Source organism: Notamacropus eugenii, chromosome 6 (assembly GCF_028372415.1).
Source record: "Notamacropus eugenii isolate mMacEug1 chromosome 6, mMacEug1.pri_v2, whole genome shotgun sequence".
Lineage (NCBI taxonomy): Eukaryota > Metazoa > Chordata > Mammalia > Diprotodontia > Macropodidae > Notamacropus > Notamacropus eugenii.
This window is the reverse complement of record NC_092877.1, coordinates 42971483-42982870: the sequence shown is the minus strand read 5'-3', so window position 1 is coordinate 42982870 and position 11388 is coordinate 42971483. Positions and strand designations below refer to the sequence as shown.

Here is an 11388-nt window from a genome sequence, read left to right as displayed (position 1 = left end):
TTGTCATTCTCTTGTATGAAGTTGTTGATTGTTTCTATGATTTGTTGTTTAATCCTGAGTTGTGGGTAATGTTGTCTTCATTACTACTTTAATTTCCAGAATTCTGTCTTGAGGTTCAACCTTAGGGGGATCCTCTCCTTCCATAAGGCACAGTGAGGAACCCCAGCCGTGATGCTCCAAAAGTGTTTTTGTTCCCTGAGGTACTGGCACTGTACTCACTGAGCATGTGTTCACTCATCCTTGCCCACACCACAGCCTGGAGTCCCTTTTATTCAGCACCCCAAGGCCTAACATCTGGAAACAAGCAGAGAAGGGGAGTCCTTCAGTCTTCCCATGGTCAACAATTTGCTGTTCCTTAGGTGAAAATTTGTGAGGTAAAAGTTCATGAAATGAAAGTTCCTGAGGCTATGAGGTAAAGGTTAATAAATGGTGAGGTCTCGTTTGCTACCTAATAGAACTCTTTCAGGGCCTGCTGTTTTTTGATTCAGCAGAGTCAGCCTGGAGGTGTCTATACTTCACCCAGGTCACACCTCAGCCCCTTGAAGGTCCTGTCTTTTCTAAAGTCCTCTCAAGTTGTCTTAGAAGGACAGCTGTTTTATCCTTTTATATTTTTGTTGCTCTACATTCAATTGATGTCAATTTTCAGTCTGATTCTAGAGGAAAGCTCAAGAGCCTGGAAATTTCTGACCTACTCTACCAGAATACTCCCAGCATCATGGCAAATTTCTGTTGTAAGAAAACCAAATATGATTAATACAGAAATATTAAACGATTTACATGATCTGTTGCACAGTAATGATAGCAAAGCCAAAGCACAGCACACACAGTAACTATAGAAAAGGAAAAAAAGAAATGGAAACAAGACCACCCCCTTACAAATAGTGAGTATAATAAAATACCAAAAAAGAAATCATGGATTCAATGAAGAGCAGTGAAATGGCACATCTCCATACCCCTTTGCAGAGGTGGGAGGAACATGTTTGTGGAACATCCAGTATATATTCAGACCTTTGTTATCAATCTTTAGATTCACAAATTTAACCTATCCACCTGAAAATATACCTTTTCTAAAGCCCATTAATTTGAAAAGACCTCACTATCATGTATATTAAAATATTAGATCCTTATAAAAAAAGACAGCTTCATTTTTGACATTGTATCCCAAAACCTATCACAGGGTCTGGGTCATAGCAGGTACTTAATAATATTTATTGAGCTGAATTCATGAAAAAAAGGTACTTCATACTCATAATTTTTCTCAGGGCCCTGTTTACTTCATAATTCCTTAGACTGTAAATCAGAGGGTTCAACATAGGGATCATTACAATATGGAAAACAGACACCACTTTATTCTCATCCATTGTGTAGCTGGAATTAGGCAACACATAAATGAATGTAATGGTGCCATAAAAGAGAGTGACTGCTGTAAGGTGAGAGATATAAGTTGAGAAGGCTTTGGATGTTCCCTCAATGAACCTCATTTTCAGGACAGAGAAGAGGATGTATACATAAGAGATTATGATAATCAACACCGTGATCACAATCACTAACCCAACAGAGGCAGCAGGAAGAACTTCAGCAAGATTATCTTCAGAGTAGGAAAGCTTCAAAAGTGGTGAATAATCACAAAAAAGTGATTGATCTAATTGGATCCACAGAAGGACTGATTCAATAAACAACCAGTAGCAATCTAGGCATTTACACAACCACCAAGGTAGGGTGTGATGAGTAACAGAATGCAGACCTAAGTAGATATGTTGGTGGTGGACAGTAGAGGTCTACAGGTGGCCACATATTGATCATAAGCTATCAGAGCCAGAAGGAAGCACTCAGCCATTCCAAAGGTGGTTCCATAGAACATCTGAGCTACACAGCCTTCCAGAGGGATTGTGATTGTGTCCACAAGGAAGTTCTTCAGCATAACAGGTGTGACAGATGAGGAATATCCAATATCCACAAAAGCCAAGTGGTTGAGGAAAAGGTACATTTGAATGTGAAGTTGACAGCTATTTCTGATCAATTTGATTATGGTAAAGTTACAAACTAAGGTGATTGCATAGGCACCCAGAAATATCACACAGAGAATGACACCAAAGGTTGTATCCTCTGTTAACAGGAATAATGAATTCCTTCACAATTGTGCAGTTATTTCAGACCTCTATCTTGGAAAGAGTGCCTATGACCAAAGAAAAGAAGATTAAAATAGAATACAGCATTAACCTTTAGATATGTCTAGTCATGTACTTAAAAAACATTCACTGATCATCTCTTACATATACATTCTAACATGTTATTCCTATACTTTGCTCCAGTGTACCTTGGCAGGGTGCCCATAAGCAAAACAGAGAAGAATTAAATTGTTTCCTCCAAATTTTTCTCTATACACTAACAATACTCTATGGTTGGTCAATTTTTGAACGGGATTTATCGGGGCCGTTCACCCTGAGCTGACAGGTTCATCTGACCAGCAGAGCCTGTCAACCCTGAAGGAGCTTGCTGTGAGTAATGGATGAGGCGGGAGGCAAAGATGTAAGGCAACTCCATTTATTAAAACTAGCTCAGGCACTTATATAGTATCATGTACACCTTAGTTACGTAAGCAGCATAAGCAAGATCAAACTAGTTTAAGCAAGTTTTGCTACTGCTTTCCAGACACGTTTCAGGAAGTATTTGGTGGTGAACAGGGGCGGAACCCTTCCTCCCAGCGCCATCTTGTTCATGCCTTACCAATCTCCCCTCAGATTACCTGAGCCGTGATTGGTGTACGCTGTCCAAGAGAGCTGAGGGTTGGCAATTCCCTTACAAATTTTGCCATTTTAACGAGTGAAAAAGTTCATAAAAGTGTAGAAGAAAGTTGAATTCCCAATGTAGGAACATTTCATAAATATATGTGAGCTTGGCCAGAGTAAACAAAAACTTCATGAGATACTGGAGTTGTTATGGTGGTGGATGGGGCAACATTTCTACAGAAACTAGGTCTCCATTCATTTTGGCAGCCCCATCCACCACCATAACAACTCCAGAGAGCAATCTGAGAATCCTATTTCAGATCAGTCATTTGGTATCCTTCCACTCAGCACAACTGGTATCATTGATTGCCAGATTTTCACTTCCCTCTCCCTAGATAAGAATGCCTATGTTGACTCAAAGGTTTTCTTGTTTTATCCAATTTGCTTACATTTCTCTTCAATCAGCATTGAAATATGTCATCAATTAATGATGTGGTTAATCATAGCAATTTCTGATTTGTATATGTTTCATTATCGAGAATGGGATACGATAGAGAGAGGCAATGGCAGGTTACCCAACAAATGAGACAGAGAAAATATGCTGTTGAAAAGAGTGAAAATCTTCATGCCTCAGAAATCTGAGATGAATTAAAGAGGATCACAATGACTTTTATTCTGTAACTTCAAAAGTGAGAAAAAATCATGAAGCTACTGATTGCCTTTACGTGAAGGGTAAGCCCAATAACAGTTTCTGCCTGATGAAAGAATTGGGAAGCTTATATAGGACAAATGGCCTTACCCTTTCTGTCCATGCCCAGAAAGATGCCCCCCTCCAAGGGTGGAACCAAGGGTAGAGATTAAAAAGAAAGCCTCCTTTTATGGTAGACGGAGGGGAATAACTGTCCAGATCAGGAAGGTGAGGAACAGACAGGGATAGATTAATAATCCTAATCCTTGGTCTCCTGCTGTAGTCTAGCAGATCATTTCAACCACTCCCAGAGATGCTGCTTCACATTTTCCTTTGTTTCATGGGTAGAGACAATCATAGTTTTCATCCCAGTTTGTCAGGCTACTGATGACTAACTTCACTGTACTCAGGCAGATTTTCAAAAGTCACAGATGGTTTCTTGCCAGCACCATATTTTAAGATTTTACATGCATAAGAGAATTTTGGAAAGTTTGTGTTCCAGTGGTTCATCCTTTGAACACCCAGGAATCCCTCCATGAGAGAGTGAAGAATTGGAGATGGATTTCCTACATTGCTGTTGTTGTTGTAAGAATCCTTCATTCTTAAAGAGGACAAATGACATAACAAGAGTGATTTCTTGACTTACACATGAATTGGATTTAAGTTGAGCAGAGATGTGGAACATTCTCAGTCTCATTCTCTCCTCTAGCTCTTTCAAAGTTCAGTGACAAGACAAAAGTCAAGATTACAGGTGATGACCCAGGATGCAGTGGATGAAGTTGCCTTTTCTAAATCAAGGTCTTTCCCAGGCCTCAGTGTGAGGCAATGCCCAGTGAATGACAAAGGGCTAGATAAGAAGTGAGACAAAATGTGGTCCAACTTATCAACACAATACATCAATCTTAGGTACAACCATTCAACCAATTCTGAAGTCATTTAACTATTGTATCACCTAGTATAGGCTGACACACATTTTTCATAAGAATTGTATTAGAAGGTGACCTGAATGACTTATTAAAACAATAATAATACCTACTTTTTGCATTGCTTTTAAGTTTTGCAAATTTTATAGATATGTCAACTCATTTCATCTAGGTAAAAACAATGCATACATACATATATATGTATAGATAGATGGAGAGATAGACAGACAGATAGATAGATAGATTAAAAGACATCAGAACTGTGATCAAACATTCAGTTACCAATCTTAACTGCAGAGCAATGAGAACAAGAAAATAAAAGCTTAGTCCAAGTTTGCTAACTGTACTAAATTAGCAATCCATCTCCTTAACCGCTGATCTCCCATCATTGGGAAATCTCGAATTATTGCACCATTGAATTGTAGAAATAAACTTGGGGGACTCGAAATGTTTATTCTATTTTATAATTCTGCCTCTCAGTGGGAAGTCAGACACCCCAAGCAATCAAAGTTTTAAAGTGGTCTTTTTATTGTCTTTCACAATGAAAGACTATTAAGGAGTTCTTAAAAACTGACAGATGTGGGGAAGTAAAGCATTTCAGCCCTGTGAGACAGAAGATAGACTGTCATATGTAGGGAAAGGCACATAGTCCAGTGTAGTTAGATCGGACACTGCAGCGAGGGGAGTAAAGTACAAGACTAAAAAGGCAAGAAGAGGTCAGATTGACGAAATTTTTATTTTTTAAACGATTTATTGTTGATTTGTTTTTCTTTATTATGATCTAAATTTCTTTCAGTATCTTGCCCTCTTCACCTCTTATGAAGAGCTATCCCACAGGAAAAAGAATCCTTTTTTTCAGGTGTATTATGCCATAAAGATGGTCATTGAGTAAAAGTCTCCACATAGGCAAAAATATTTACAGAATAAATGTTGTGGTAGCAAGGAACTAGAAACAAAGCAGATGTCCAGTGACTGAGGAATGACTTAACAAATTGTGGCACATGAACATAATAGAATATAACTCTGTTATAAGAAACAACAAATACGATTAATAGAAGAACACAGAAAATACTTACTTGATCCATTACTGACATGATAGTAGAGTCAAGAACACAATACACAGAAGGAACATAACAACGTAAATGGAAAGAAAACCCCCCACAAATCCATAGAAAATGAGTGCTTCAAGATTAAAAAATAATCATGGACCCACAGAGAACAATAAGACAGTTCTCCATATACTTTTGCAGAATAGTGAGATCCATGTTAGTGGAACCTTGCATGTTATTTTCAGACATTTGCAAACAACATTTAAATTACAAATTAACCCATCAAAATGAAAATTTTTTCTTCAAAAGCTGAGTTGTTAGTATCACTTAATCTTAACCATTATATCAATAGAATATGAGATCCTTAAAGGAAGAGAATGTTTCATTTTTTCCCTTCCATCTGTGAAATAGAATAGTACATGGGACATAATACGTACTTAATAAACACTTGTTGAATTGAGTTGAATTCATGAAAAAGGATATTTCCTACTCAACGATTTTCGTAGGGCCCCCTTCACTTCATTGTTCCTTAGACTGTAGATCAAGGGGTTCAACATGGAGTTCATTATAATGTAGAAAACAGAGACCACTTTATTAATTTCTGTTGAGTAGCTGGACTTTGACATCACATAAATGAATGTAGTGGTGCCATAGAACAGAGTGACTGCTGTGAGGTGTGATGTGCAAGTTGAGAAAGCTTTGGATCTCCCCTCGGTGGAGCTTATCTTCAGGACAGAGAAGAGGATGTATACATACGAAATTATTATAATTAGAACTGTTGATCATAATCATTGACCCACCAGAGGCAGCAGGAAGAATTTCAGCAAGATAGTCCTGGGAGTAGGAAAGCTTCAAAAGTGGTGAATAATCACAGAAAAAGTGATTGATCTTATTGGATCCACAGAAGGAAAGATTCCATAAGCAACCAGTGAAGATACAAGCATTTACACATCCACCCAGGTAGGATGAGATGAGTAACAGAGTGCTAACCCTAGGAGACATTTTGGTGGAGTAGAGTAGAGGGCTACAGATGGCCACATACCTATCATAAGCCATCACAGCGAGCAAGAAGCACTCAGCTGCCCCAAAGGTGGCTGCAAAAAACATCTAGGCCACGCATCCTCCAATAGGGATTACAGTTTTGCCCTCAAGGAAGTTCTTGAGCATAACAGGTGTGACAGATGAGGAATATCCAATATCTACAAATGACAAGTGGCTGAGGAAAAGGTACATTGGAGTGTGAAGTTGGGAGCTATTTCTGATCAATGTGATTGTGGTAAGGTTACCAACTAATGTGACACCATAGACACCCAGAAATGTCACAAAGAGGATGACACAGAAGTTTGGATCAGCTGTTAACCCTAAAATAATGAATTCAGTCACAGTTGTACAGTTATTGTCAGTCATCTGCCTTCGAAGTAGAGCCTATTAGACCATAGAAAAGGAGATGAATTGAGGATTAAGCTTTGGATGTATCTATTGATGTATTCAGAAAACATTCACTGGTCATTTGTACATGCTATCACTCTCTAATGCTTCACTCCTATGGATTATGTCAGGATGCCCTCAAGTGAAGCATGAATGAGTATATTTCTTGCCTCCAAATTTTTTCCCTGGATCAACCATACAGTAAGACTCTCCAATTTTGCCATGGTGAGATTGTAAAAAAGTCTGTAAGAGAGAAGATAATTGTTTCATTATGTCATTGGAACCTGTCTCAACTACATGAAGAGACTAGATCCAATCTGTAAATGTTCTGCCAACTAAGCACCATTGTTAATGCTTTACAAAGAAATAGGTTCAGCCCTCTATTGCTTCACCTCTCAACGGACCATTTTCCACATCTGAAGATTTCATCTGCTTCTTGTTAATTGACTGTGAGGGAAGTCCTGGTTTCAAAATTACCCTTGGGTTCTAAAATCACAAGGGAGGAGGAATGGAGATTCTCAACTCTGAGTCTTCCTTTAGTTTTTGTTTTTGGCAAGGCAATAGGGGTTAAGTGAGTTGCCCATAGTCACACAGTTATTAAGAGTTAAGTGTCTGAGGCAGGATTAGAAGAAAGATTCTGACTCCAAAGTTGGTGCTCTAACCGCTGTGACACCTGGCTGTCCCTTCGCATTGCATTTTGCTCCTAAAATATGGCATTACTCCAAAGAGGAATTATTAAGCTAGATATCGCAAACGTGAAGGACAATTGAAAATTTTCCCCTAGAAATACTTTTTTTGAGGAAAACACTTGTTCAACCTGCTGTAATCATATCCTCTTTCCCTATTGCGTCCTTCCATTTCAGAATAACTGAACACATTGTAGCACAGAAAAGTAATGACAATTCTATGTGCCATAAGAAATGATGAATAAGACTACCTTGGATGGAATAGAAACATTTCTATTAACAGATGCCAATTGAAGTCACAAGAACTAGAAGAACAATTTATGTAATAACGACAATAATTATGAGAGGGGAAACCACTTTCAAAGACCTCAGAAACTGGATCAAAATAGTGACAAATCATTGGCCTTCAAAAGGCCAATGAAGAAATGTTATCTACTGCTTATTAGGAGAAAAGTGATGGACTATATGTACAGAATAAGACATGAATTCTCAAACATGGTGAATCAGTTTAGTTTCCTTTGACTATATACAGCTTTTACAAGGGAGGGTTTCCACTGTGAGTGGCAAAAGAAGTAGTTGACCTGATAGTGATAAATAGTAGTGGAAGAAAGGAACAAAAACAAAACATTTTCAAAATGCACAAGGGAAAAAAGGAAGTACAACACATAGGTAATCTTATACATACCCATGTATATGTATATAACAATGTTGCATTTCTTTTAAAGACCTTGAAAATTTGCATTTGTCAATCTTTGTTAAGTTCCAGATGCAAGAAATTGTCCTAAATATTACTTTTTCCTGAAATGTTCTTATTACTCCCAAGTCTAAACTCACTTTTCTTCTCAGTGTAGTAAAAAAAGATACATTATACTGAGATACTGTTCATGTCAGAGAAGATTCTGACTATGACACTCATTTATGACTCTATGATTCTACTTTTTCTTTGTGAGCACAAGAAAAAAAATACCTTAGCTAAGTTAAACATTTGAAGAGTGATAAGATAATTTTTCAACACTTTCTACATCTCGTTTTCCTCTCAGGAGAGGACTTTGCAACCTACTTTTATGTCAAAAGAAAGGCTATCCCTGTGAGATCCCTTCTCTTTCCTCTTCCACAACACAATATTCCTCAATATTGTCCCCTAGTATCTTTGCAACAATATGTGAAAGGAAGAGATTCCTTCTTTTCTCCAGGACCAATTCCTTTACTTGTTTCATTGTTCCCAGCCTTCTCATTTCAACCTTAAGCTCCCCACACTGAAAAACTACCCTAAAATTTTTAATGTTTTTATTTATAGGCTTTCCCCCTCATTTCGATAAATGTACTCAGATCTGTCTAGTGCTTTAATACCTTTCATTTCACTGTTACATTCTTTCAATCTATCATGCTACATCGCTTCTCTTTCCCTCTCAGCTCTCGGGGGAATGGGGGAGAAATCTACCTTTGATGAGTTCATTTCTCCTCCTACTCACTTGTGAAAGCATTCTATTCTCATTTCTGACCCCATAATTCCATTGCATCTATTCTCTTCAAAGTTCCCAATAAGTTCCAAACCAAAATGATTTGAAGTCTTTATTTAAATTCATAGATGTTAATGATTGTTACAGACTTTGTATTTGAATCATTAGTACCTATACAAGTGGCTAAAAATAGTAGGTGCTTAGCAATATTTGTTGATTGATTGATTCATGGCCTCTTTGCAGCATGTGACACTGTGGACTACTTACTCCTATTGGATACTTTTTCCTTATAAATTTTCATGATAATAACTCTCCTGGTACTGGTATTCTACCTACCTGTCTGATCTTTCCTTCTCAGCCTCCATTGCCAAATTATTAACCCCATACTGTCTCCTAATCATAAATGTTCCCCCATGTTCTGTCCTAAACCCTCTTCACTTCTTCTATACCTTCTCAGTGAATTCATTAGCTTCCAGTGCCATTAACCTCTCCATCCAAATGAATCCTAAGTCAGTAAATTCAGCCCTGATCTCCAATCTTCATATCTCCAATAACTGGACACATAGAGAGATGTCCCCAAAGCATTTGAAACTTGACAATTTCAAAAAAGAAATCATATTATTCTCAACATTTAACCTAAAACCAGTTATTTACATAAATTCTTATTTCTGTATAGGGTCCCACCATCCTTGCAAGAAGCCTATTTTGCAATCCTGAAATCAGCCTTTCTTCTCTTTATTTTTCATTTCATAACCAATCAGCTGCCAAGTTTTACTGCTTTATCTCCAACGTATATCTCATAACTTCTCATGTCCTTGTAAGTAGCCATCAATCTAACTCAGGTTTTCATCTCCTCTCACTTGGACTATTGCAAAAGCCTCTCAATTAGAAGTTCAGTCTCTCCTTTCTCTAAAGTATCCTCTAAAAATCTACAAAAATCATCTACCTCAAACACATGGCAAACCAATCATGCTACCTGCTTACTCAAAACTTGAAGAGATCCCTTATTGACTTGAGGACAAAATAATTTTTTCATCTTGATGTTTAGAGTCATGCCCAATCAGACTCGAGCCTATCTCTCCATATTTATTTCACTTTACTCTCATATATGTAGTATATATTCCAGCCCAACTGACCCATGGTTTATTTCCCAGACTCAGAATTCTGCTCCCATCTCTGTTCCTCTGCACAGGTCATCCTCCTTTGTCTAAATGCCCTACCTCGTTTCTACTTCTTAGAACTTCAAGCTTTGTTTGTGACTCTGTGACTGAGTCACTAGTTACAGTAAAACTAGTTTCCAAAAGTCTGTGTCTTCTCAACTTATCTTACCATCACCTACTTGTGTAAATATGCTATCCTATTATCTCCAACTGACTGTAAACTTCCTGAGATTAAGAACTGTTGTACTTTTTCTCCCTTTCCATCTCCAGTGCCTTAGATAAGTTTCTGTACATAGTGTGTAGAGAAAAATATTTGGTGAATGGCAGGCATCAACTCACTTTTGAAACCATTAATTCTTATGTATATTGGTAACATAATCATAATAAGCAGATAACAGAAACTCTAGTGATGCAAGATCACTATTTAAATTTCAGAAATTACTTTCCTCCCAAAATTTTTAGGGGAAATACTGTTTCCTCATTTTATAAATGAGACAACTGAGTATCACGGAGGTGTGAACACTTACCCACAATCACAGTCATAGTCAGTAAGACTCACATGTCGGATTGAAGCCCAACTCTCCTAACTTCAAGTCCAATTCTTTTTCCACTACAAGAACTACTAAACACATAAGTGAAATTTCTGCAGCTAAAGCCTCAGCCTGAGAAGTAGGGAGGAAACTAATACATGAAACACAGAGATCTTTACCTAAGGCATTCCTATCCAACTATTTCCTATCATGTACTTACCATTTGCAGTGATGGTTCAGGATATATGATATGATCTATGGTACATCAGAATTTACTAACATGCTGTAATAATGTTGCATGCAATCACCTCACTTGCAAATCTTTGACTTAATATGACCCTACAGGGGATCATACATATGAAGACCCAAATCAGGAATGAATCTCACTCATTAAGATATGGTAAGGTGGGGAAGAAAGATTAAAGACCTATGACAAACTCAAATAACTAAAAATTTTGGCATCATAAGAGGAATAGAAAGCCCCCTTTGAACTGAGCTACAAATAAAAACTAGAGCTAATAGTTTTTACAGCAAAGCCAAGAACATCAGTGGTACCTGTTGACACCACAACATAGAAACTTTAACCTTCAAGGACTACCTTTCCACAGGAAGGAAATATTTACATTTGATTTTGTGGCTTTGGGACTTAGATCCTTGAGCACCTTAACACTAAATATAGCCAACATAATCAAAATTCCATTTGAAATCCACTGGGATTGAAAGCATTTACTAACA

At 37.6% G+C, this 11388-nt stretch overlaps 1 pseudogene; it reads right to left on the bottom strand.

Annotated features, from left to right (window-relative positions):
• Positions 1-5856: 5856 nt before the first annotated feature.
• On the bottom strand, positions 5857-6796 carry LOC140512864 (olfactory receptor 5P3-like; annotated as a pseudogene).
• Positions 6797-11388: the final 4592 nt, after the last annotated feature.